Source organism: Parasteatoda tepidariorum, chromosome 10, assembly GCF_982258835.1.
Source record: "Parasteatoda tepidariorum strain Cologne lab strain chromosome 10, Ptep-v5.0, whole genome shotgun sequence".
NCBI classification, from domain to species: domain Eukaryota; kingdom Metazoa; phylum Arthropoda; class Arachnida; order Araneae; family Theridiidae; genus Parasteatoda; species Parasteatoda tepidariorum.
The window spans coordinates 3405523-3432483 of NC_141764.1; positions in this window are offsets into that span (position 1 = coordinate 3405523).

Below are 26961 nucleotides of genomic sequence, written 5' to 3' on the forward strand. Positions count from 1 at the left end.
ATATCTTCGGATAGTTTCACATAGTTTCACATAGTTTCGGATAGATTCACATAGTTTCACATAGTTTCGGATAGTTTCACATAGTTTCACATATTTTAACATAGTTTCGGATAGTTTCACATAGTTTCAGATAATTTCACATAGTTTCGGATAGTTTCACATAGTTTCGGATAGTTTCACATAGTTTCACATAGTTTCACATAATTTCATATAGTTTCGGATGGTTTCACATAGTTTCACATAGTTTCGGATAGTTTCACATAGTTTCACATAGTTTCGCACAGTCTCACATAGTTTCGGATAGTTTCACATAGTTTCGGATAGTTTCACATAGTTTCGGATAGTTTCACATAGTTTCGGACAGTTGCACATAGTTTCACATAGTTTCGGATAGTTTCACATAGTTTCACATATTTTCGGATAATTTCACATAGTTTCGGATAGTTTCACATAGTTTCACATAGTTTCGGATAGTTTCTCATAGTTTCACATAGTTTCATATAGTTTCGGATAGTTTCACATAGTTTCGGATAATTTCACATAGTTTCACATAGTTTCACATAGTTTCGGATAGTTTCACATAGTTTCACATAGTTTTGGATAGTTTCACATAGTTTCACATAGTTTCGGATAGATTCACATAGTTTCACATAGTTTCGGATGGTTTCACATAGTTTCACATAGTTTCGGATAGTTTCACATAGTTTCGCACAGTCTCACATAGTTTCGGATAGTTTCACATAGTTTCACATAGTTTCGGATAGTTTCTCATAGTTTCACATAGTTTCATATAGTTTCAGATAGTTTCAGATAGTTTCACATAGTTTCGGATAATTTCACATAGTTTCGCATAGTTTCGGATAGTTTCACATAGTTTCGGATAGTTTCGGATAGTTTCACATAGTTTCGGATAGTTTCACATAGTTTCGGACAGTTTCACATAGTTTCACATAGTTTCGGATAGTTTCGGCTAGTTTCACATAGTTTCGGCTAGTTTCACATAGTTTCGGATAGTTTCACATAGTTTCGGATAGTTTCGGATAGTTTCACATAGTTTCGGATAGTTTCACATAGTTTCGGATAGTTTCACATAGTTTCGGATAGTTTCACATAGTTTCGGATAGTTTCACATAGTTTCAAATAGTTTCGGATAGTTTCACATAATTTCACATATCTTCGGATAGTTTCACATAGTTTCACATAGTTTCGGATAGATTCACATAGTTTCGGATAGTTTCACATAGTTTCACATAGTTTCGGATAGTTTCACATAGTTTCACATAGTTTCGGATAGTTTCACATAGTTTCACATAGTTTCGGATAATTTCACATAGTTTCGGATAGTTTCACATAGTTTCAGATAGTTTCACATAGTTTCGGATAGTTTCACATAATTTCACATATCTTTGGATAGATTCACATAGTTTCACATAGTTTTGGATAGTTTCACATAGTTTCACATAGTTTCGGATAGATTCACATAGTTTCGGATAGTTTCACATAGTTTCACATAGTTTCACATAGTTTCGGATAGTTTCACATAGTTTCACATAGTTTCGGATAATTTCACATAGTTTCGGATAGTTTCACATAGTTTCACATAGTTTCGGATAGTTTCACATAGTTTCACATAGTTTCGGATAGTTTCACATAGCTTCACATAGTTTCACATAGTTTCGGATAGTTTTACATAGTTTCAAAAAGTTTCGGATAGTTTCACGTAATTTCATATAGTTTCGGATGGTTTCACATAGTTTCGAATAGTTTTACATAGTTTCACATAGTTTCGCACAGTCTCACATAGTTTCGGATAGATTCATATAGTTTCACGTAGTTTCGGATAGTTTCACATAGTTTCGGATAGTTTCACATAGTTTCACATAGTTTCACATAGTTTCGGATAGTTTCACATAGTTTCGGACAGTTACACATAGTTTCACATAGTTTCGGGTAGTTTCACATAGTTTGATATATTTTCGGATAGTTTCACATAGTTTCGGATAGTTTCACATAGTTTCGGATAGTGTCACATAGTTTTACATAGTTTCGGATAGTTTCACATAGTTTCGGATATTTTCACATAGTTTAGGATATTTTCACATAGTTTCGGATAGTTTCACATAGTTTCGGATAGTTTGACATAGTTTCGGATAGTTTCACATAGTTTCGGATGGTTTCACATAGTTTCACATAGTTTCGGATAGTTTCACATAGTTTCGAATGGTTTCACATAGTTGCGGATAGTTTCCCATAGTTTCGGATAGTTTCACATAGTTTCGGATAGTTTCACATAGTTTCGGATAGTTTCACATAGTTTCGGATAGTTTCACATAGTTTCACATAGTTTCGGATAGTTTCACATAGTTTCGGATAGTTTCACATAGTTTCACATATCTTCGGATAGTTTCACATATCTTCGGATAGTTTCACATAGTTTTGGATAGTTTCACATAGTTTCACATAGTTTCGGATAGATTCACATAGTTTCACATAGTTTCGGATAGTTTCACATAGTTTCACATAGTTTCGGATAGTTTCAAATAGTTTTGACATAGTTTCGGATAGTTTCACATAGTTTCGGATAGTTTCACATAGTTGCGGATAGTTTCATATAGTTTCGGATAGTTTCACATAGTTTCGGATAGTTTCACATAGTTTCGGATAGTTTCACATAGTTTCACATAGTTTCGGATAGTTTCACATAGTTTCGGATAGTTTCACATAGTTTCGGATAGTTTCACATAGTTTCGGATAGTTTCACATAGTTTCACATAGTTTCACATAGTTTCACATAGTTTCACATAGTTTCGGATAGTTTCACATAGTTTCGGATAGTTTCACATAGTTTCGGACAGTTACACATAGTTTCACATAGTTTCGGATAGTTTCACATAGTTTCACATATTTTCGGATAGTTTCACATAGTTTCGGATATTTTCACATAGTTTCACATAGTTTCGGATAGTTTCTCATAGTTTCACATAGTTTCATTTAGTTTCGGATAGTTTCACATAGTTTCGGATAATTTCACATAGTTTCACATAGTTACACATAGTTTCACATAGTTTCGGATAGTTTCTCATAGTTTCACATAGTTTCATATAGTTTCAGATAGTTTCACATAGTTTCACATAGTTTCGGATAATTTCACATAGTTTCACATCGTTTCGGATAGTTTCACATAGTTTCACATAGTTTCACATAGTTTCGGATAGTTTCGCATAGTTTCACATAGTTTCGCACAGTCTCACATAGTTTCGGATAGTTTCACATAGTTTCACATAATTTCACATAGTTTCACATAGTTTCGGATAGTTTCACATAGTTTCGGATAGTTTCACATAGTTTCGGACAGTTACACATAGTTTCACATAGTTTCGGATAGTTTCACATAGTTTCACATATTTTCGGATAGTTTCACATAGTTTCGCACAGTCTCACATAGTTTCGGATAGTTTCACATAGTTTCACATATTTTCGGATAGTTTCACATAGTTTCGCACAGTCTCACATAGTTTCGGATAGTTTCACATAATTTCACATAGTTTCACATAGTTTCGGATAGTTTCACATAGTTTCGGATAGTTTCACATAGTTTCGGACAGTTACACATAGTTTCACATAGTATCGGATAGTTTCACATAGTTTCACATATTTTCGGATAGTTTCACATAGTTTCGGATAGTTTCACATAGTTTCGGATAGTTTCACATAGTTTCGGATAGTTTCTCATAGTTTCACATAGTTTCATATAGTTTCGGATAGTTTCACATAGTTTCGGATCATTTCACATAGTTTCACATAGTTACACATAGTTTCGCATAGTTTTGGATAGTTTCACATAGTTTCACATAGTTTCGGATAGTTTAACATAGTTTCGGATAGTTTCACATAGTTTCACATAGTTTCGCACAGTCTCACATACTTTCGGATAGTTTCACATAGTTTCCGATAGTTTCACATAGTTTCACATAGTTTCGGATAGTTTCTCATAGTTTCACATAGTTTCATATAGTTTCGGATAGTTTCACATAGTTTCGGATAATTTCGCATAGTTTCACGTAGTTACACATAGTTTCACATAGTTTCGGATAGTTTCTCATAGTTTCACATAGTTTCATATAGTTTTAGATAGTTTCACATAGTTTCGGATAATTTCACATAGTTTCGCATCGTTTCGGATAGTTTCGGATAGTTTCACATAGTTTCGGATAGTTTCACATAGTTTCGGATAGTTTCACATAGTTTCGGATAGTTTCACATAGTTTCGGATATTTTCACATAATTTCGGATAGTTTCACATAGTTTCACATAGTTTCGGATAGTTTCACATAGTTTCGGATAGTTTCACATAGTTTCGGATAGTTTCACATAGTTTCGGATAGTTTCGGATAGTTTCACATAGTTTCGGAAAGTTTCACATAGTTTCGGATAGTTTCACATAGTTTCGGATAGTTTCACATAGTTTCACATAGTTTCGGATAGTTTAACATAGTTTCACATAGTTTCGGATAGTTTCACATAGTTTCACATAGTTTCGGATAGTTTCACATAATTTCACATATCTTTGGATAGATTCACATAGTTTTGGATAGTTTCACATAGTTTCACATAGTTTCGGATAGTTTCACATAGTTTCACATAGTTTCGTATAGTTTCACATAGTTTCGGATAATTTCACATAGTTTCACATAGTTTCACATAGTTTCGGATAGTTTCACATAGTTTCACATAGTTTCGCACAGTCTCACATACTTTCGGATAGTTTCACATAGTTTCGGATAGTTTCACATAGTTTCGGATAGTTTCACATAGTTTCGGATAGTTTCACATAGTTTCGGATAGTTTCACATAGTTTCGGACAGTTACACATAGTTTCACATAGTTTCGGATAGTTTCACATAGTTTCACATATTTTCGGATAGTTTCACATAGTTTCGGATAGTTTCTCATAGTTTCACATAGTTTCACATAGTTTCATATAGTTTCGGATAGTTTCACATAGTTTCGGATAATTTCGCATAGTTTCACATAGTTACACATAGTTTCACATAGTTTCGGATAGTTTCTCATAGTTTCACATAGTTTCATATAGTTTTAGATAGTTTCACATAGTTTCACATAGTTTCGGATAATTTCACATAGTTTCGCATCGTTTCGGATAGTTTCGGATAGTTTCACATAGTTTCGGATAGTTTCACATAGTTTCGGATAGTTTCACATAGTTTCGGATAGTTTCACATAGTTTCGGATAGTTTCACATAATTTCGGATAGTTTCACATAGTTTCACATAGTTTCGGAAAGTTTCACATAGTTTCGGATAGTTTCACATAGTTTCGGATAGTTTCACATAGTTTCGGATAGTTTCGGATAGTTTCACATAGTTTCGGAAAGTTTCACATAGTTTCGGATAGTTTCACATAGTTTCGGATAGTTTCACATAGTTTCACATAGTTTCGGATAGTTTAACATAGTTTCACATAGTTTCGGATAGTTTCACATAGTTTCACATAGTTTCGGATAGTTTCACATAATTTCACATATCTTTGGATAGATTCACATAGTTTTGGATAGTTTCACATAGTTTCACATAGTTTCGGATAGTTTCACATAGTTTCACATAGTTTCGGATAGTTTCACATAGTTTCGGATGGTTTCACATAGTTTCACATAGTTTCGGATAGTTTCACATAGTTTCGGATGGTTTCACATAGTTGCGGATAGTTTCACATAGTTTCGGATAGTTTCACATAGTTTCGGATAGTTTCACATAGTTTCGGATAGTTTCACATAGTTTCACATAGTTTCGGATAGTTTCCCATAGTTTCGGATAGTTTCACATAGATTCACATAGTTTCGGATAGTTTCACATAGTTTCACATATCTTCGGATAGTTTCACATAGTTTTGGATAGTTTCACATAGTTTCACATAGTTTAGGATAGATTCACATAGTTTCACATAGTTTCGGATAGTTTCACATAGTTTCGGATAGTTTCACATAGTTTCGGATAGTTTCAAATAGTTTCACATAGTTTCGGATAGTTTCACATAGTTTCGGATAGTTTCACATAGTTGCGGATTGTTTCATATAGTTTCGGATAGTTTCACATAGTTTCGGATAGTTTCGCAAAGTTTCGGATAGTTTCACATAGTTTCGGATAATTTCACATAGTTTCACATAGTTTCACATATCTTCGGATAGTTTCACATAGTTTCACATAGTTTTGGATAGTTTCACATAGTTTCACATAGTTTCGGATAGATTCACATAGTTTCACATAGTTTCGGATAGTTTCACATAGTTTCACATATTTTAACATAGTTTCGGATAGTTTCACATAGTTTCACATAGCTTCGGATAATTTCACATAGTTTCGGATAGTTTCGCATAGTTTCGGATAGTTTCACATAGTTTCACATAGTTTCGGATAGTTTCACATAGCTTCACATAGTTTCACATAGTTTCGGATAGTTTCACATAGTTTCGGATAGTTTCACATAGTTTCGGATAGTTTCACATAATTTCATATAGTTTCGGATTGTTTCACATAGTTTCACATAGTTTCGGATTGTTTCACATAGTTTCACATAGTTTCGCACAGTATCACATAGTTTCGGATAGTTTCACATAGTTTCACATAGTTTCGGATAGTTTCACATAGTTTCGGACAGTTACACATAGTTTCACATAGTTTCGGATAGTTTCACATAGTTTCACATATTTTCGGATAGTTTCACATAGTTTCGGATAGTTTCACATAGTTTCACATAGTTTCGGATAGTTTCTCACAGTTTCACATAGTTTCATATAGTTTCGGATAGTTTCACATAGTTTCGGAAAATTTCACATAGTTTCACATAGTTACACATAGTTTCGCATAGTTTCGGATAGTTTCACATAGTTTCACATAGTTTCACATAGTTTCGGATAGTTTCACATAGTTTCACATAGTTTCGGATAGTTTCACAAAGTTTCACATAGTTTCGGATAGTTTCACATAGTTTCGGATAGTTTCACATAGTTTCGTATAGTTTCGCATAGTTTCACATAGTTTCGTATAGTTTCACATAGTTTCGGATAATTTCACATAGATTCACATAGTTTCACATAGTTTCGCACAGTCTCACATAGTTTCGGATAGTTTCACATAGTTTCGGATAGTTTCACATAGTTTCGGATAGTTTCACATAGTTTCGGATAGTTTCACATAGTTTCGGATAGTTTCACATAGTTTCGGACAATTACACATAGTTTCACATAGTGTCGGATAGTTTCACATAGTTTCACATATTTTCGGATAGTTTCACATAGTTTCGGATAGTTTCACATAGTTTCAGATAGTTTCTCATAGTTTCACATAGTTTCACATAGTTTCGGATAGTTTCACAAAGTTTCACATAGTTTCGGATAGTTTCACATAGTTTCGGATAGTTTCACATAGTTTCGTATAGTTTCGCATAGTTTCACATAGTTTCGTATAGTTTCACATAGTTTCGGATAATTTCACATAGATTCACATAGTTTCGCATAGTTTCGCACAGTCTCACATAGTTTCGGATAGTTTCACATAGTTTCACATAGTTTCACATAGTTTCACATAGTTTCACATAGTTTCGGATAGTTTCACATAGTTTCGGATAGTTTCACATAGTTTCGGACAGTTACACATAGTTTCACATAGTGTCGGATAGTTTCACATAGTTTCACATATTTTCGGATAGTTTCGCATAGTTTCGGATAGTTTCACATAGTTTCAGATAGTTTCTCATAGTTTCACATAGTTTCATATAGTTTCGGATAGTTTCACATAGTTTCGGATAATTTCACATAGTTTCACATAGTTACACATAGTTTCGCATAGTTTCGGATAGCTTCACATAGTTTCGGATAGTTTCACATAGTTTCGGATAATTTCACATAGTTTCACATCGTTTCGGATAGTTTCACATAGTTTCGGATAGTTTCACATAGTTTCGGATAGTTTCACATAGTTTCGGACAGTTTCACATAGTTTCACATAGTTTCATATAGTTTCAGATAGTTTCACATAGTTTCACATAGTTTCGGATAATTTCACATAGTTTCACATCGTTTCGGATAGTTTCACATTGTTTCTCATAGTTTCGCATAGTTTCACATAGTTTCGGATAGTTTCACATAGGTTCGGATAGTTTCACATAGTTTCGGATAATTTCACATAATTTCGGATAGTTTCACATAGTTTCGGATAGTTTCACATAGTTTCACATAGTTTCGGATAGTTTCACATAGTTTCGGATAGTTTCACATAGTTTAACATAGTTTCACATAGTTTCGGATAGTTTCACATAGTTTCGGATAGTTTCACATAGTTTCGGATAGTTTCACATAGTTTCGGATAGTTTCGGATAGTTTCACATAGTTTCACATAGTTTCGGATAGTTTCACATAGTTTCACATAGTTTCGGATAGTTTCACATAGTTTCGGATAGTTTCACATAGTTTCGGATAGTTTCACATAGTTTCGGATAGTTTCACATAGTTTCACATAGTTTCGGATAGTTTCACATAGTTTCGGATAGTTTCACATAGTTTCACATAGTTTCGGATAGTTTCACATAGTTTCGCATAGTTTCGGATAGTTTCACATAGTTTCGGATAGTTTCACATAGTTTCACATAGTTTCGGATAGTTTCACATAATTTCACATATCTTTGGATAGATTCACATAGTTTCACATAGTTTTGGATAGTTTCACATAGTTTCGGATAGATTCACATAGTTTCACATAGTTTAGGATAGTTTCACATAGTTTCACATAGTTTCGGATAGTTTCACATAGTTTCACATAGTTTCGGATAATTTTACATAGTTTCGGATAGTTTCACATAGTTTCGGATAGTTTCACATAGTTTCACATAGTTTCGATAGTTTCACATAGCTTCACATAGTTTCACATAGTTTCGGATAGTTTCACATAGTTTCACATAGTTTCGGATAGTTTTACATAGTTTCACATAGTTTCGGATAGTTTCACATAATTTCATATAGTTTCGGATGGTTTCACATAGTTTCACATAGTTTCGGATAGTTTTACATAGTTTCACATAGTTTCGCACAGTCTCACATAGTTTCGGATATTTTCACATAGTTTCGGATAGTTTCACATAGTTTCACATAGTTTCACATAGTTTCGGATAGTTTCACATAGTTTCGGATAGTTTCACATAGTTTCGGATAGTTTCACATAGTTTCACATAGTTTCACATAGTTTCGGATAGTTTCACATAGTTTCACATAGTTTCGGATAGTTTCACATAGTTTCGGATGGTTTCACATAGTTTCACATAGTTTCGGATAGTTTCACATAGTTTCGGATGGTTTCACATAGTTGCGGATAGTTTCACATAGTTTCGGATAGTTTCACATAGTTTCGGATAGTTTCACATAGTTTCGGATAGTTTCACATGGTTTCACATAGTTTCGGATAGTTTCACTTAGTTTGCACAGTCTCACATAGTTTCGGATAGTTTCACATAGTTTCACATAGTTTCGGATAGTTTCACATAGTTTCGGATAGTTTCACATAGTTTCAGACAGTTACACATAGTTTCACATAGTGTCGGATAGTTTCACATAGTTTCACATATTTTCGGATAGTTTCACATAGTTTCGGATAGTTTCACATAGTTTCGGATAGTTTCTCATAGTTTCACATAGTTTCATATAGTTTCGGATAGTTTCACATAGTTTCGGATAGTTTCACATAGTTTCGGATAGTTTCACATAGTTTCGGATAGTTTCACATAGTTTAACATAGTTTCACATAGTTTCGGATAGTTTCACATAGTTTCGGATAGTTTCACATAGTTTCGGATAGTTTCACATAGTTTCGGATAGTTTCACATAGTTTCGGATAGTTTAACATAGTTTCACATAGTTTCGGATAGTTTCACATAGTTTCACATAGTTTCGGATAGTTTCACATAGTTTCACATAGTTTCGGATAAATTCACATAATTTCACATATCTTTGGATAGATTCACATAGTTTCACATAGTTTTGGATAGTTTCACATAGTTTCGGATAGATTCACATAGTTTCACATAGTTTCGGATAGTTTCACATAGTTTCTCATAGTTTCGGATAGTTTCACATAGTTTCACATAGTTTCGGATAATTTCACATAGTTTCGGATAGTTTCACATAGTTTCGGATAGTTTCACATAGTTTCACATAGTTTCGATAGTTTCACATTGCTTCACATAGTTTCACATAGTTTCGTATAGTTTCACATAGTTTCACATAGTTTCGGATAGTTTTACATAGTTTCACATAGTTTCGGATAGTTTCACATAATTTCATATAGTTTCGGATGGTTTCACATAGTTTCACATAGTTTCGGATAGTTTTACATAGTTTCACATAGTTTCGCACAGTCTCACATAGTTTCGGATAGTTTCACATAGTTTCACATAGTTTCGGATAGTTTCACATAGTTTCACTTAGTTTCTCATAGTTTCGGATAGTTTCACATAGTTTCGGACAGTTACACATAGTTTCACATAGTTTCGGATAGTTTCACATAGTTTCACATAGTTTCACATAGTTTCGGATAGTTTCACATAATTTCACATATCTTTGGATAGATTCACATAGTTTCACATAGTTTTGGATAGTTTCACATAGTTTCGGATAGATTCACATAGTTTCACATAGTTTCGGATAGTTTCACATAGTTTCGGATAGTTTCACATAGTATCGGATAGTTTCACATAGTTTCACATAGTTTCGGATAGTTTCACATAGTTTCACATAGTTTCGGATAGTTTCACATAGTTTCGGATGGTTTCACATAGTTTCACATAGTTTCGGATAGTTTCACATAGTTTCGGATGGTTTCACATAGTTGCGGATAGTTTCACATAGTTTCACATAGTTTCGGATAGTTTCACATAGTTTCGGATAGTTTCACATAGTTTCGGATAGTTTCACATGGTTTCACATTGTTTCGGATAGTTTCACATAGTTTCACATAGTTTCGCACAGTCTCACATAGTATCGGATAGTTTCACATAGTTTCACATAGTTACATATAGTTTCGCATAGTTTCGGATAGTTTCACATCGTTTCGGATAGTTTCAAATAGTTTCACATAGTTTCGGATAGTTTCACATAGTTTCACATAGTTTCACACAGTTTCATATAGTTTCAGATAGTTTCACATAGTTTCACATAGTTTCGGATAATTTCACATAGTTTCACATCGTTTCGGATAGTTTCACATAGTTTCACATAGTTTCGGATAATTTCACATAGTTTCGGATAGTTTCACATAGTTTAGGATAGTTTCACATAGTTTCGGATAGTTTCACATAGTTTCGGATAGTTTCACATAGTTTCGGATAGTTTCACATAGTTTCGGATAGTTTCACATAGTTTCATATAGTTTCGGATAGTTTCACTTAGTTTCGGATAGTTTCACATAGTTTCGGATAGTTTCACATAGTTTCGGATAGTTTCACATAGTTTCGGATAGTTTCGGATAGATTCACATAGTTTCACATAGTTTCGGATAGTTTCACATAGTTTCGGATAGTTTCACATAGTTTCGGATAGTTTCACATAGTTTTACATAGTTTCGGATAGTTTCACATAGTTTCACATAGTTTCGGATAGTTTCACATAGTTTCACATAGTTTCGGATAGTTTCACATAGTTTCACATAGTTTCGGATAGTTTCACATAATTTCACATATCTTGGGATAGATTCACATAGTTTCACATAGTTTTGGATAGTTTCACATAGTTTCGGATAGATTCACATAGTTTCACATAGTTTCGGATAGTTTCACATAGTTTCACATAGTTTCGGATAGTTTCATATAGTTTCACATAGTTTCGGATAATTTCACATAGTTTCGGATAGTTTCACATAGTTTCGGATAGTTTCACATAGTTTCACATAGTTTCGATAGTTTCACATAGCTTCACATAGTTTCACATAGTTTCGGATAGTTTCACATAGTTTCACATAGTTTCGGATAGTTTTACATAGTTTCACATAGTTTCGGATAGTTTCACATAGTTTCGGATAGTTTCGGATAGTTTAACATAGTTTCGGATAGTTTCACATAGTTTCGGATAGTTTCACATAGTTTCACATAGTTTCGGATAGTTTCATATAGTTTCACATAGTTTCGGATAGTTTCACATAGTTTCGGAAGGTTTCACATAGTTTCGGATAGTTTCACATAGTTTCGGATGGTTTCACATAGTTGCGGATAGTTTCACATAGTTTCGGATAGTTTCACATAGTTTCGGATAGTTTCACATAGTTTCGGATAGTTTCGCATGGTTTCACATAGTTTCGGATAGTTTCACATAGTTTCGGATAGTTTCACATAGTTTCACATAGTTTCGCACAGTCTCACATAGTTTCGGATAGTTTCACATAGTTTCGGATAGCTTCACATAGTTTCGGATAGTTTCACATAGTTTCGGATAGTTTCACATAGTTTCGGATAGTTTCACATAGCTTCGGATAGTTTCACATAGTTTCGGACAGTTACACATAGTTTCACATAGTGTCGGATAGTTTCACATAGTTTAACATAGTTTCACATATTTTCGGATAGTTTCACATAGTTTCGGATAGTTTCACATAGTTTCGGATAGTTTTTCATAGTTTCACATAGTTTCATATAGTTTCGGATAGTTTCACATAGTTTCGGATAATTTCACATAGTTTCACATAGTTTCGCATAGTTTCGGATAGCTTCACATAGTTTCGGATAGTTTCTCATAGTTTCACATAGTTTCATATAGTTTCAGATAGTTTCACATAGTTTCACATAGTTTCGGATAATTTCACATAGTTTCACATCGTTTCGGATAGTTTCACAAAGTTTCACATAGTTTCGGATAGTTTCACATAGTTTCGGATAGTTTCACATAGATTCGGATAGTTTCACATAGTTTCGGATAGTTTCACATAGTTTCACATAGTTTCGGATAGTTTTACATAGTTTCGGATAGTTTCACATAGTTTAACATAGTTTCACATAGTTTCGCATACTTTCGGATAGTTTCACATAGTTTCGGATAGTTTCACATAGTTTCGGATAGTTTCACATAGTTTCGGATAGTTTCACATAGTTTCACATAGCTTCGGATAGTTTCACATAGTTTCGGATAGTTTCACATAGTTTCGGATAGTTTCACATAGTTTCACATAGTTTCGGATAGTTTCACATAGTTTCGGATAGTTTCACATAGTTTCGGACAGTTACACATAGTTTCACATAGTGTCGGATAGTTTCACATAGTTTCACATATTTTCGGATAGTTTCACATAGTTTCAGATATTTTCACATAGTTTCGAAAAGTTTCTCATAGTTTCATATAGTTTCGGATAGTTTCACATAGTTTCGGATAATTTCACATAGTTTCACATAGTTACACATAGTTTCGCATAGTTTCGGATAGCTTCACATAGTTTCGGATAGTTTCTCATAGTTTCACATAGTTTCATATAGTTTCAGATAGTTTCAGATAGTTTCACATAGTTTCGGATAATTTCACATAGTTTCACATCGTTTCGGATAGTTTCACATAGTTTCACATAGTTTCGGATAGTTTCACATAGTTTCGGAGAGTTTCACATAGTTTCGGATAGTTTCACATAGTTTCGGATAGTTTCATATAGTTTCGGATAGTTCCACATAGTTTCACATAGTTTCACATAGTTTCACATAGTTTCGGATAGTTTCACATAGTTTCGGATAGTTTCACATAGTTTCGGATAGTTTCACATAGTTTCGGATAGTTTCGGATAGTTTCACATAGTTTCGGATAGTTTCACATAGTTTCGGATAGTTTCACATAGTTTCGGATAGTTTCACATAGTTTCACATAGTTTCGGATCGTTTCACATAGTTTCACATAGTTTCGGATAGTTTCACATAATTTCTCATATCTTTGGATAGATTCACATAGTTTCACATAGTTTTGGATAGTTTCACATAGTTTCGATAGTTTCACATAGCTTCACATAGTTTCACATAGTTTCGGATAGTTTCACATAGTTTCACATAGTTTCGGATAGTTTTACATAGTTTCACATAGTTTCGGATAGTTTCAAATAATTTCATATAGTTTCGGCTGGTTTCACATAGTTTCACATAGTTTCGGATAGTTTTACATAGTTTCACATAGTTTCGGATAGTCTCACATAGTCGCACAGTCTCACATAGTTTCGGATAGTTTCACATAGTTTCACATAGTTTCGGATAGTTTCACATAGTTTCGGATAGTTTCACATAGTTTCGGATAGTTTCGGATAGTTTAACATAGTTTCGGATAGTTTCACATAGTTTCGGATAGTTTCACATAGTTTCACATAGTTTCGGATAGTTTCATATAGTTTCACATAGTTTCGGATAGTTTCACATAGTTTCGGAAGGTTTCACATAGTTTCACATAGTTTCGGATAGTTTCACATAGTTTCGGATGGTTTCACATAGTTGCGGATAGTTTCACATAGTTTCGGATAGTTTCACATAGTTTCGGATAGTTTCACATAGTTTCGGATAGTTTCGCATGGTTTCACATAGTTTCGGATAGTTTCACATAGTTTCGGATAGTTTCACATAGTTTCACATAGTTTCGCACAGTCTCACATAGTTTCGGATAGTTTCACATAGTTTCGGATAGTTTCACATAGTTTCGGATAGTTTCACATAGTTTCGGATAGTTTCACATAGTTTCGGATAGTTTCACATAGCTTCGGATAGTTTCACATAGTTTCGGACAGTTACACATAGTTTCACATAGTGTCGGATAGTTTCACATAGTTTAACATAGTTTCACATATTTTCGGATAGTTTCACATAGTTTCGGATAGTTTCACATAGTTTCGGATAGTTTTTCATAGTTTCACATAGTTTCATATAGTTTCGGATAGTTTCACATAGTTTCGGATAATTTCACATAGTTTCACATAGTTACACATAGTTTCGCATAGTTTCGGATAGCTTCACATAGTTTCGGATAGTTTCTCATAGTTTCACATAGTTTCATATAGTTTCAGATAGTTTCACATAGTTTCACATAGTTTCGGATAATTTCACATAGTTTCACATCGTTTCGGATAGTTTCACAAAGTTTCACATAGTTTCGGATAGTTTCACATAGTTTCGGATAGTTTCACATAGATTCGGATAGTTTCACATAGTTTCGGATAGTTTCACATAGTTTCACATAGTTTCGGATAGTTTCACATAGTTTCGGATAGTTTCACATAGTTTAACATAGTTTCACATAGTTTCGCATACTTTCGGATAGTTTCACATAGTTTCGGATAGTTTCACATAGTTTCGGATAGTTTCACATAGTTTCGGATAGTTTCACATAGCTTCGGATAGTTTCACATAGCTTCGGATAGTTTCACATAGTTTCGGATAGTTTCACATAGTTTCGGATAGTTTCACATAGTTTCACATAGTTTCGGATAGTTTCACATAGTTTCGGATAGTTTCACATAGTTTCGGACAGTTACACATAGTTTCACATAGTGTCGGATAGTTTCACATAGTTTCACATATTTTCGGATAGTTTCACATAGTTTCAGATATTTTCACATAGTTTCGAAAAGTTTCTCATAGTTTCATATAGTTTCGGATAGTTTCACATAGTTTCGGATAATTTCACATAGTTTCACATAGTTACACATAGTTTCGCATAGTTTCGGATAGCTTCACATAGTTTCGGATAGTTTCACATAGTTTCACATAGTTTCATATAGTTTCAGATAGTTTCAGATAGTTTCAGATAGTTTCGGATAATTTCACATAGTTTCACATCGTTTCGGATAGTTTCACATAGTTTCGGATAGTTTCACATAGTTTCGGAGAGTTTCACATAGTTTCGGATAGTTTCACATAGTTTCGGATAGTTTCACATAGTTTCGGATAGTTTCACATAGTTTCGGAGAGTTTCACATAGTTTCGGATAGTTTCACATAGTTTCGGATAGTTTCATATAGTTTCGGATAGTTCCACATAGTTTCACATAGTTTCACATAGTTTCACATAGTTTCGGATAGTTTCACATAGTTTCGGATAGTTTCACATAGTTTCGGATAGTTTCACATAGTTTCGGATAGTTTCGGATAGTTTCACATAGTTTCGGATAGTTTCACATAGTTTCGGATAGTTTCACATAGTTTCGGATAGTTTCACATAGTTTCACATAGTTTCGGATCGTTTCACATAGTTTCACATAGTTTCGGATAGTTTCACATAATTTCTCATATCTTTGGATAGATTCACATAGTTTCACATAGTTTTGGATAGTTTCACATAGTTTCGATAGTTTCACATAGCTTCACATAGTTTCACATAGTTTCGGATAGTTTCACATAGTTTCACATAGTTTCGGATAGTTTTACATAGTTTCACATAGTTTCGGATAGTTTCAAATAATTTCATATAGTTTCGGCTGGTTTCACATAGTTTCACATAGTTTCGGATAGTTTTACATAGTTTCACATAGTTTCGGATAGTCTCACATAGTCGCACAGTCTCACATAGTTTCGGATAGTTTCACATAGTTTCACATAGTTTCGGATAGTTTCACATAGTTTCGGATAGTTTCACATAGTTTCGGATAGTTTCGGATAGTTTAACATAGTTTCGGATAGTTTCACATAGTTTCGGATAGTTTCACATAGTTTCACATAGTTTCGGATAGTTTCATATAGTTTCACATAGTTTCGGATAGTTTCACATAGTTTCGGAAGGTTTCACATAGTTTCACATAGTTTCGGATAGTTTCACATAGTTTCGGATGGTTTCACATAGTTGCGGATAGTTTCACATAGTTTCGGATAGTTTCACATAGTTTCGGATAGTTTCACATAGTTTCGGATAGTTTCGCATGGTTTCACATAGTTTCGGATAGTTTCACATAGTTTCGGATAGTTTCACATAGTTTCACATAGTTTCGCACAGTCTCACATAGTTTCGGATAGTTTCACATAGTTTCGGATAGTTTCACATAGTTTCGGATAGTTTCACATAGTTTCGGATAGTTTCACATAGTTTCGGATAGTTTCACATAGCTTCGGATAGTTTCACATAGTTTCGGACAGTTACACATAGTTTCACATAGTGTCGGATAGTTTCACATAGTTTAACATAGTTTCACATATTTTCGGATAGTTTCACATAGTTTCGGATAGTTTCACATAGTTTCGGATAGTTTTTCATAGTTTCACATAGTTTCATATAGTTTCGGATAGTTTCACATAGTTTCGGATAATTTCACATAGTTTCACATAGTTACACATAGTTTCGCATAGTTTCGGATAGCTTCACATAGTTTCGGATAGTTTCTCATAGTTTCACATAGTTTCATATAGTTTCAGATAGTTTCACATAGTTTCACATAGTTTCGGATAATTTCACATAGTTTCACATCGTTTCGGATAGTTTCACAAAGTTTCACATAGTTTCGGATAGTTTCACATAGTTTCGGATAGTTTCACATAGATTCGGATAGTTTCACATAGTTTCGGATAGTTTCACATAGTTTCACATAGTTTCGGATAGTTTCACATAGTTTCGGATAGTTTCACATAGTTTAACATAGTTTCACATAGTTTCGCATACTTTCGGATAGTTTCACATAGTTTCGGATAGTTTCACATAGTTTCGGATAGTTTCACATAGTTTCGGATAGTTTCACATAGCTTCGGATAGTTTCACATAGCTTCGGATAGTTTCACATAGTTTCGGATAGTTTCACATAGTTTCGGATAGTTTCACATAGTTTCACATAGTTTCGGATAGTTTCACATAGTTTCGGATAGTTTCACATAGTTTCGGACAGTTACACATAGTTTCACATAGTGTCGGATAGTTTCACATAGTTTCACATATTTTCGGATAGTTTCACATAGTTTCAGATATTTTCACATAGTTTCGAAAAGTTTCTCATAGTTTCATATAGTTTCGGATAGTTTCACATAGTTTCGGATAATTTCACATAGTTTCACATAGTTACACATAGTTTCGCATAGTTTCGGATAGCTTCACATAGTTTCGGATAGTTTCACATAGTTTCACATAGTTTCATATAGTTTCAGATAGTTTCAGATAGTTTCAGATAGTTTCGGATAATTTCACATAGTTTCACATCGTTTCGGATAGTTTCACATAGTTTCGGATAGTTTCACATAGTTTCGGAGAGTTTCACATAGTTTCGGATAGTTTCACATAGTTTCGGATAGTTTCAAATAGTTTCGGATAGTTTCACATAGTTTCGGATAGTTTCACATAGTTTCGGATAGTTTCGGATAGTTTCACATAGTTTCGGATAGTTTCACATAGTTTCGGATAGTTTCACATAGTTTCGGATAGTTTCACATAGTTTCACATAGTTTCGGATCGTTTCACATAGTTTCACATAGTTTCGGATAGTTTCACATAATTTCTCATATCTTTGGATAGATTCACATAGTTTTGGATAGTTTCACATAGTTTCGGATAGATTCACATAGTTTCACATAGTTTCGGATAGTTTCACATAGTTTCACATAGTTTCGGATAGTTTCACATAGTTTCGGATAATTTCACATAGTTACGGATAGTTTCACATAGTTTCGGATAGTTTCACATAGTTTCACATAGTTTCGATAGTTTCACATAGCTTCACATAGTTTCACATAGTTTCGGATAGTTTCACATAGTTTCACATAGTTTCGGATAGTTTTACATAGTTTCACATAGTTTCGGATAGTTTCAAATAATTTCATATTGTTTCGGAAGGTTTCACATAGTTTCACATAGTTTCGGATAGTTTTACATAGTTTCACATAGTTTCGCACAGTCTCACATAGTTTCGGATAGTTTCACATAGTTTCGGATAGTTTCACATAGCTTCACATAGTTTCTCATAGTTTCACATAGTTTCGGATAGTTTCACATAGTTTCGGATAGTTTCACATAGTTTCGGACAGTTACACATAGTTTCACATAGTTTCGGAAAGTTTCACATAGTTTCACATAGTTTCACATATTTTCGGATAGTTTCACATAGTTTCGGATAGTTTCACATAGTTTCACATAGTTTCGGATAGTTTCACATAGTTTCAGATAGTTTCGGATAGTTTCACATAGTTTCACATAGTTTCGGATAGTTTCACATAGTTTCGGATAGTTTCACATAGTTTCGGATAGTTTCACATAGTTTCGGACAGTTACACATAGTTTCACATAGTTTCGGAAAGTTTCACATAGTTTCACATATTTTCGGATAGTTTCACATAGTTTCGGTAAGTTTCACATAGTTTCACATAGTTTCGGATAGTTTCACATAGTTTCACATAGTTTCGGATAGTTTCACATAGTTTCAGATAGTTTCGGATAGTTTCACATAGTTTCACATAGTTTCGGATAGTTTCACATAGTTTCGGATAGTTTCACATAGTTTCGGATAGTTTCACATAGTTTCACATAGTTTCGGATAGTTTCACATAGTTTCGGATGGTTTCACATAGTTTCACATAGTTTCGGATAGTTTCACATAGTTTCACATAGTTTCGGATGGTTTCACATAGTTGCGGATAGTTTCACATAGTTTCGGATAGTTTCACATAGTTTCGGATAGTTTCACATAGTTTCGGATAGTTTCACATGGTTTCACATAGTTTCGGATAGTTTCACATAGTTTCGCACAGTCTCACATAGTTTCGGATAGTTTCGGATAGTTTCACATAGTTTCGGACAGTTACACATAGTTTCACATAGTGTCGGATAGTTTCGCATAGTTTCACATAGTTTCACATATTTTCGGATAGTTTCAAATAGTTTCGGATAGTTTCACATAGTTTCGGATAGTTTCTCATAGTTTCACATAGTTTCATATAGTTTCGGATAGTTTCACATAGTTTCGGATAATTTCACATAGTTTCACATAGTTACACATAGTTTCGGATAGCTTCACATAGTTTCGGATAGTTTCTCATAGTTTCACATAGTTTCATATAGTTTCAGATAGTTTCGCATAGTTTCACATAGTTTCGGATAATTTCACATAGTTTCACATCGTTTCGGATAGTTTCACATAGTTTCGGATAGTTTCACACAGTTTCGGATAGTTTCACGTAGTTTCGGATAGTTTCACATAGTTTCACATAGTTTCATAAAGTTTCAGATAGTTTCACATAGTTTCACATAGTTTCGGATAATTTCACATAGTTTCACATCGTTTCGGATAGTTTCACATAGTTTTGGATAGTTTCACATAGTTTCGGATAGTTTCACATAGTTTCGGATAGTTTCACATAGTTTCGGATAGTTTCACATAGTTTCGGATAGCTTCACATAGTTTCGGATAGTTTCACATAGTTTCGCATAGTTTCGGATAGATTCACATAGTTTCGGATAGTTTCACATTGTTTAACATAGTTTCACTTAGTTTCACATAGTTTCAGATAGTTTCACATAGTTTCGGATAGTTTCACATAGTTTCGGATAGTTTCACATAGTTTCGGATAGTTTCGGATAGTTTCTCATAGTTTCACATAGTTTCGGATAGTTTCACATAGTTTCGGATAGTTTCACATAGTTTCGGATAGTTTCACATAGTTTCGGATAGTTTCACATAGTTTCACATAGTTTCGGATAGTTTCACATAGTTTCACATAGTTTCACATAGTCTCGGATAGTTTCACATAGTTTCACATAGCTTCGGATAGTTTCACATAGTTTCACATAGTTTCGGAGAGTTTCACATAATTTCACATATCTTTGGATAGATTCACATAGTTTCACATAGTTTCGGATAGTTTCACATAGTTTCGGATAGTTTCACATAATTTCACATATCTTTGGATAGATTCACATAGTTTCACTTAGTTTTGGATAGTTTCACATAGTTTCGGATAGATTCACATAGTTTCACATAGTTTCGGACAGTTTCACATAGTTTCACATAGTTTCGGATAGTTTCACATAGTTTCGGATAGTTTCACATAGTTTCACATAGTTTCGGATAATTTCACATAGTTTCGGATAGTTTCACATAGTTTCGGATAGTTTCACATAGTTTCACATAGTTTCGATAGTTTCACATAGCTTCACATAGTTTCACATAGTTTCGGATAGTTTCACATAGTTTCGGATAGTTTTACATAGTTTCACATAGTTTCGGATAGTTTCACATAATTTCATATAGTTTCGGATGGTTTCACATAGTTTCACATAGTTTCGGATAGTTTTACATAGTTTCACATAGTTTCGCACAGTCTCACATAGTTTCGGATAGTTTCACATAGTTTCACATAGTTTCGGATAGTTTCACATAGTTTCGGATAGTTTCACATAGTTTCGGACAGTTACACATAGTTTCACATAGTTTCGGATAGTTTCACATAGTTTCTCATAGTTTCGCATAGTTTCACATAGTTTCGGATAGTTTCACATAGGTTCGGATAGTTTCACATAGTTTCGGATAATTTCACATAATTTCGGATAGTTTCACATAGTTTCGGATAGTTTCACATAGTTTCACATAGTTTCGGATAGTTTCACATAGTTTCGGATAGTTTCACATAGTTTAACATAGTTTCACATAGTTTCGGATAGTTTCACATAGTTTCGGATAGTTTCACATAGTTTCGGATAGTTTCACATAGTTTCGGATAGTTTCACATAGTTTCACATAGTTTCGGATAGTTTCACATAGTTTCGGATAGTTTCACATAGTTTCACATAGTTTCGGATAGTTTCACATAGTTTCGCATAGTTTCGGATAGTTTCACATAGTTTCGGATAGTTTCACATAGTTTCACATATTTTCGGATAGTTTCACATAATTTCACATATCTTTGGATAGATTCACATAGTTTCACATAGTTTTGGATAGTTTCACATAGTTTCGGATAGATTCACATAGTTTCACATAGTTTCGGATAATTTTACATAGTTTCGGATAGTTTCACATAGTTTCACATAGTTTCGGATAATTTTACATAGTTTCGGATAGTTTCACATAGTTTCGGATAGTTTCACATAGTTTCACATAGTTTCGATAGTTTCACATAGCTTCACATAGTTTCGGATAGTTTCACATAGTTTCACATAGTTTCGGATAGTTTTACATAGTTTCACATAGTTTCGGATAGTTTCACATAATTTCATATAGTTTCGGATGGTTTCACATAGTTTCACATAGTTTCGGATAGTTTTACATAGTTTCACATAGTTTCGGATAGTTTCACATAGTTTCACATAGTTTCACATAGTTTCGGATAGTTTCACATAGTTTCGGATAGTTTCACATAGTTTCGGATAGTTTCACATAGTTTCGGATAGTTTCTCATAGTTTCACATAGTTTCATATAGTTTCAGATAGTTTCGCATAGTTTCACATAGTTTCGGATAATTTCACATAGTTTCACATCGTTTCGGATAGTTTCACATAGTTTCGGATAGTTTCACACAGTTTCGGATAGTTTCACGTAGTTTCGGATAGTTTCACATAGTTTCACATAGTTTCATAAAGTTTCAGATAGTTTCACATAGTTTCACATAGTTTCGGATAATTTCACATAGTTTCACATCGTTTCGGATAGTTTCACATAGTTTCGGATAGTTTCACATAGTTTCGGATAGTTTCACATAGTTTCGGATAGTTTCACATAGTTTCGGATAGTTTCACATAGTTTCGGATAGCTTCACATAGTTTCGGATAGTTTCACATAGTTTCGCATAGTTTCGGATAGATTCACATAGTTTCGGATAGTTTCACATTGTTTAACATAGTTTCGGATAGTTTCACATAGTTTCGGATAGTTTCACATAGTTTCGGATAGTTTCACATAGTTTCGGATAGTTTCACATAGTTTCGGATAGTTTCGGATAGTTTCTCATAGTTTCACATAGTTTCGGATAGTTTCACATAGTTTCGGATAGTTTCACATAGTTTCGGATAGTTTCACATAGTTTCGGATAGTTTCACATAGTTTCACATAGTTTCGGATAGTTTCACATAGTTTCACATAGTTTCACATAGTCTCGGATAGTTTCACATAGTTTCACATAGCTTCGGATAGTTTCACATAGTTTCACATAGTTTCGGAGAGTTTCACATAATTTCACATATCTTTGGATAGATTCACATAGTTTCACATAGTTTCGGATAGTTTCACATAGTTTCGGATAGTTTCACATAATTTCACATATCTTTGGATAGATTCACATAGTTTCACTTAGTTTTGGATAGTTTCACATAGTTTCGGATAGATTCACATAGTTTCACATAGTTTCGGACAGTTTCACATAGTTTCACATAGTTTCGGATAGTTTCACATAGTTTCGGATAGTTTCACATAGTTTCACATAGTTTCGGATAATTTCACATAGTTTCGGATAGTTTCACATAGTTTCGGATAGTTTCACATAGTTTCACATAGTTTCGATAGTTTCACATAGCTTCACATAGTTTCACATAGTTTCGGATAGTTTCACATAGTTTCGGATAGTTTTACATAGTTTCACATAGTTTCGGATAGTTTCACATAATTTCATATAGTTTCGGATGGTTTCACATAGTTTCACATAGTTTCGGATAGTTTTACATAGTTTCACATAGTTTCGCACAGTCTCACATAGTTTCGGATAGTTTCACATAGTTTCACATAGTTTCGGATAGTTTCACATAGTTTCGGATAGTTTCACATAGTTTCGGACAGTTACACATAGTTTCACATAGTTTCGGATAGTTTCACATAGTTTCTCATAGTTTCGCATAGTTTCACATAGTTTCGGATAGTTTCACATAGGTTCGGATAGTTTCACATAGTTTCGGATAATTTCACATAATTTCGGATAGTTTCACATAGTTTCGGATAGTTTCACATAGTTTCACATAGTTTCGGATAGTTTCACATAGTTTCGGATAGTTTCACATAGTTTAACATAGTTTCACATAGTTTCGGATAGTTTCACATAGTTTCGGATAGTTTCACATAGTTTCGGATAGTTTCACATAGTTTCGGATAGTTTCGGATAGTTTCACATAGTTTCACATAGTTTCGGATAGTTTCACATAGTTTCGGATAGTTTCACATAGTTTCACATAGTTTCGGATAGTTTCACATAGTTTCGCATAGTTTCGGATAGTTTCACATAGTTTCGGATAGTTTCACATAGTTTCACATATTTTCGGATAGTTTCACATAATTTCACATATCTTTGGATAGATTCACATAGTTTCACATAGTTTTGGATAGTTTCACATAGTTTCGGATAGATTCACATAGTTTCACATAGTTTCGGATAATTTTACATAGTTTCGGATAGTTTCACATAGTTTCACATAGTTTCGGATAATTTTACATAGTTTCGGATAGTTTCACATAGTTTCGGATAGTTTCACATAGTTTCACATAGTTTCGATAGTTTCACATAGCTTCACATAGTTTCACATAGTTTCGGATAGTTTCACATAGTTTCACATAGTTTCGGATAGTTTTACATAGTTTCACATAGTTTCGGATAGTTTCACATAATTTCATATAGTTTCGGATGGTTTCACATAGTTTCACATAGTTTCGGATAGTTTTACATAGTTTCACATAGTTTCGGATAGTTTCACATAGTTTCACATAGTTTCACATAGTTTCACATAGTTTCGGATAGTTTCACATAGTTTCGGATAGTTTCACATAGTTTCGGATAGTTTCACATAGTTTCACATAGTTTCGGATAGTTTCACATAGTTTCACATAGTTTCGGATAGTTTCACATAGTTTCGGATGGTTTCACATAGTTTCGGATAGTTTCACATAGTTTCGGATGGTTTCACATAGTTGCGGATAGTTTCACATAGTTTCGGATAGTTTCACATAGTTTCGGATAGTTTCACATAGTTTCGGATAGTTTCACATGGTTTCACATAGTTTCGGATAGTTTCACATAGTTTCGCACAGTCTCACATAGTTTCGGATAGTTTCACATAGTTTCACATAGTTTCGGATAGTTTCACATAGTTTCGGATAGTTTCACATAGTTTCGGATAGTTTCACATAGTTTCAGACAGTTACACATAGTTTCACATAGTGTCGGATAGTTTCACATAGTTTCACATAGTTTCGCACAGTCTCACATAGTTTCGGATAGTTTCACATAGTTTCACATAGTTTCGGATAGTTTCACATAGTTTCGGATAGTTTCACATAGTTTCGGATAGTTTCACATAGTTTCAGACAGTTACACATAGTTTCACATAGTGTCGGATAGTTTCACATAGTTTCACATATTTTCGGATAGTTTCACATAGTTTCGGATAGTTTCACATAGTTTCACATAGTTTCGGATAGTTTCTCATAGTTTCACATAGTTTCATATAGTTTCGGATAGTTTCACATAGTTTCGGATAATTTCACATAGTTTCACATAGTTACACATAGTTTCGCATAGTTTCGGAGAGCTTCACATAGTTTCGGATAGTTTCTCATAGTTTCACATAGTTTCATATAGTTTCAGATAGTTTCACATAGTTTCGGATAATTTCACATAGTTTCACATCGTTTCGGATAGTTTCACATAGTTTCACATAGTTTCGGATAGTTTCACATAGTTTCGGATAGTTTCACATAGTTTCGGAGAGTTTCACATAGTTTCGGATAGTTTCACATAGTTTCGGATAGTTTCACATAGTTTCGGATAGTTTCACATAGTTTCGGATAGTTTCACATAGTTTAACATAGTTTCACATAGTTTCACATAGTTTCGGATAGTTTCACATAGTTTCGGATAGTTTCACATAGTTTCGGATAGTTTCACATAGTTTCGGATAGTTTCACATAGTTTCGGATAGTTTAACATAGTTTCACATAGTTTCGGATAGTTTCACATAGTTTCACATAGTTTCGGATAGCTTCACATAGTTTCACATAGTTTCGGATAAATTCACATAATTTCACATATCTTTGGATAGATTCACATAGTTTCACATAGTTTTGGATAGTTTCACATAGTTTCGGATAGTTTCACATAGTTTCGGATAGTTTCACATAGTTTCACATAGTTTCGGATAGATTCACATAGTTTCGGATAGTTTCACATAGTTTAACATAGTTTCACATAGTTTCACATAGTTTCGGATAGTTTCACATAGTTTCGGATAGTTTCACATAGTTTCACATAGTTTCGGATAGTTTCGGATAGTTTCACATAGTTTCGGATAGTTTCACATAGTTTCACATAGTTTCGGATAGTTTCACATAGTTTCGGATAGTTTCACATAGTTTCACATAGTTTCACATAGTTTCACATAGTTTCGGATAGTTTCACATAATTTCACATATCTTTGGATAGATTCACATAGTTTCACTTAGTTTTGGATAGTTTCACATAGTTTCGGATAGATTCACATAGTTTCACATAGTTTCGGACAGTTTCACATAGTTTCACATAGTTTCGGATAGTTTCACATAGTTTCACATAGTTTCGGATAATTTCACATAGTTTCGGATAGTTTCACATAGTTTCGGATAGTTTCACATAGTTTCACATAGTTTCGATAGTTTCACATAGCTTCACATAGTTTCACATAGTTTCGGATAGTTTCACATAGTTTCGGATAGTTTTACATAGTTTCACATAGTTTCGGATAGTTTCACATAATTTCATATAGTTTCGGATGGTTTCACATAGTTTCACATAGTTTCGGATAGTTTTACATAGTTTCACATAGTTTCGCACAGTCTCACATAGTTTCGGATAGTTTCACATAGTTTCACATAGTTTCGGATAGTTTCACATAGTTTCACATAGTTTCGGATAGTTTCACATAGTTTCGGACAGTTACACATAGTTTCACATAGTTTCGGATAGTTTCACATAGTTTCTCATAGTTTCGCATAGTTTCACATAGTTTCGGATAGTTTCACATAGGTTCGGATAGTT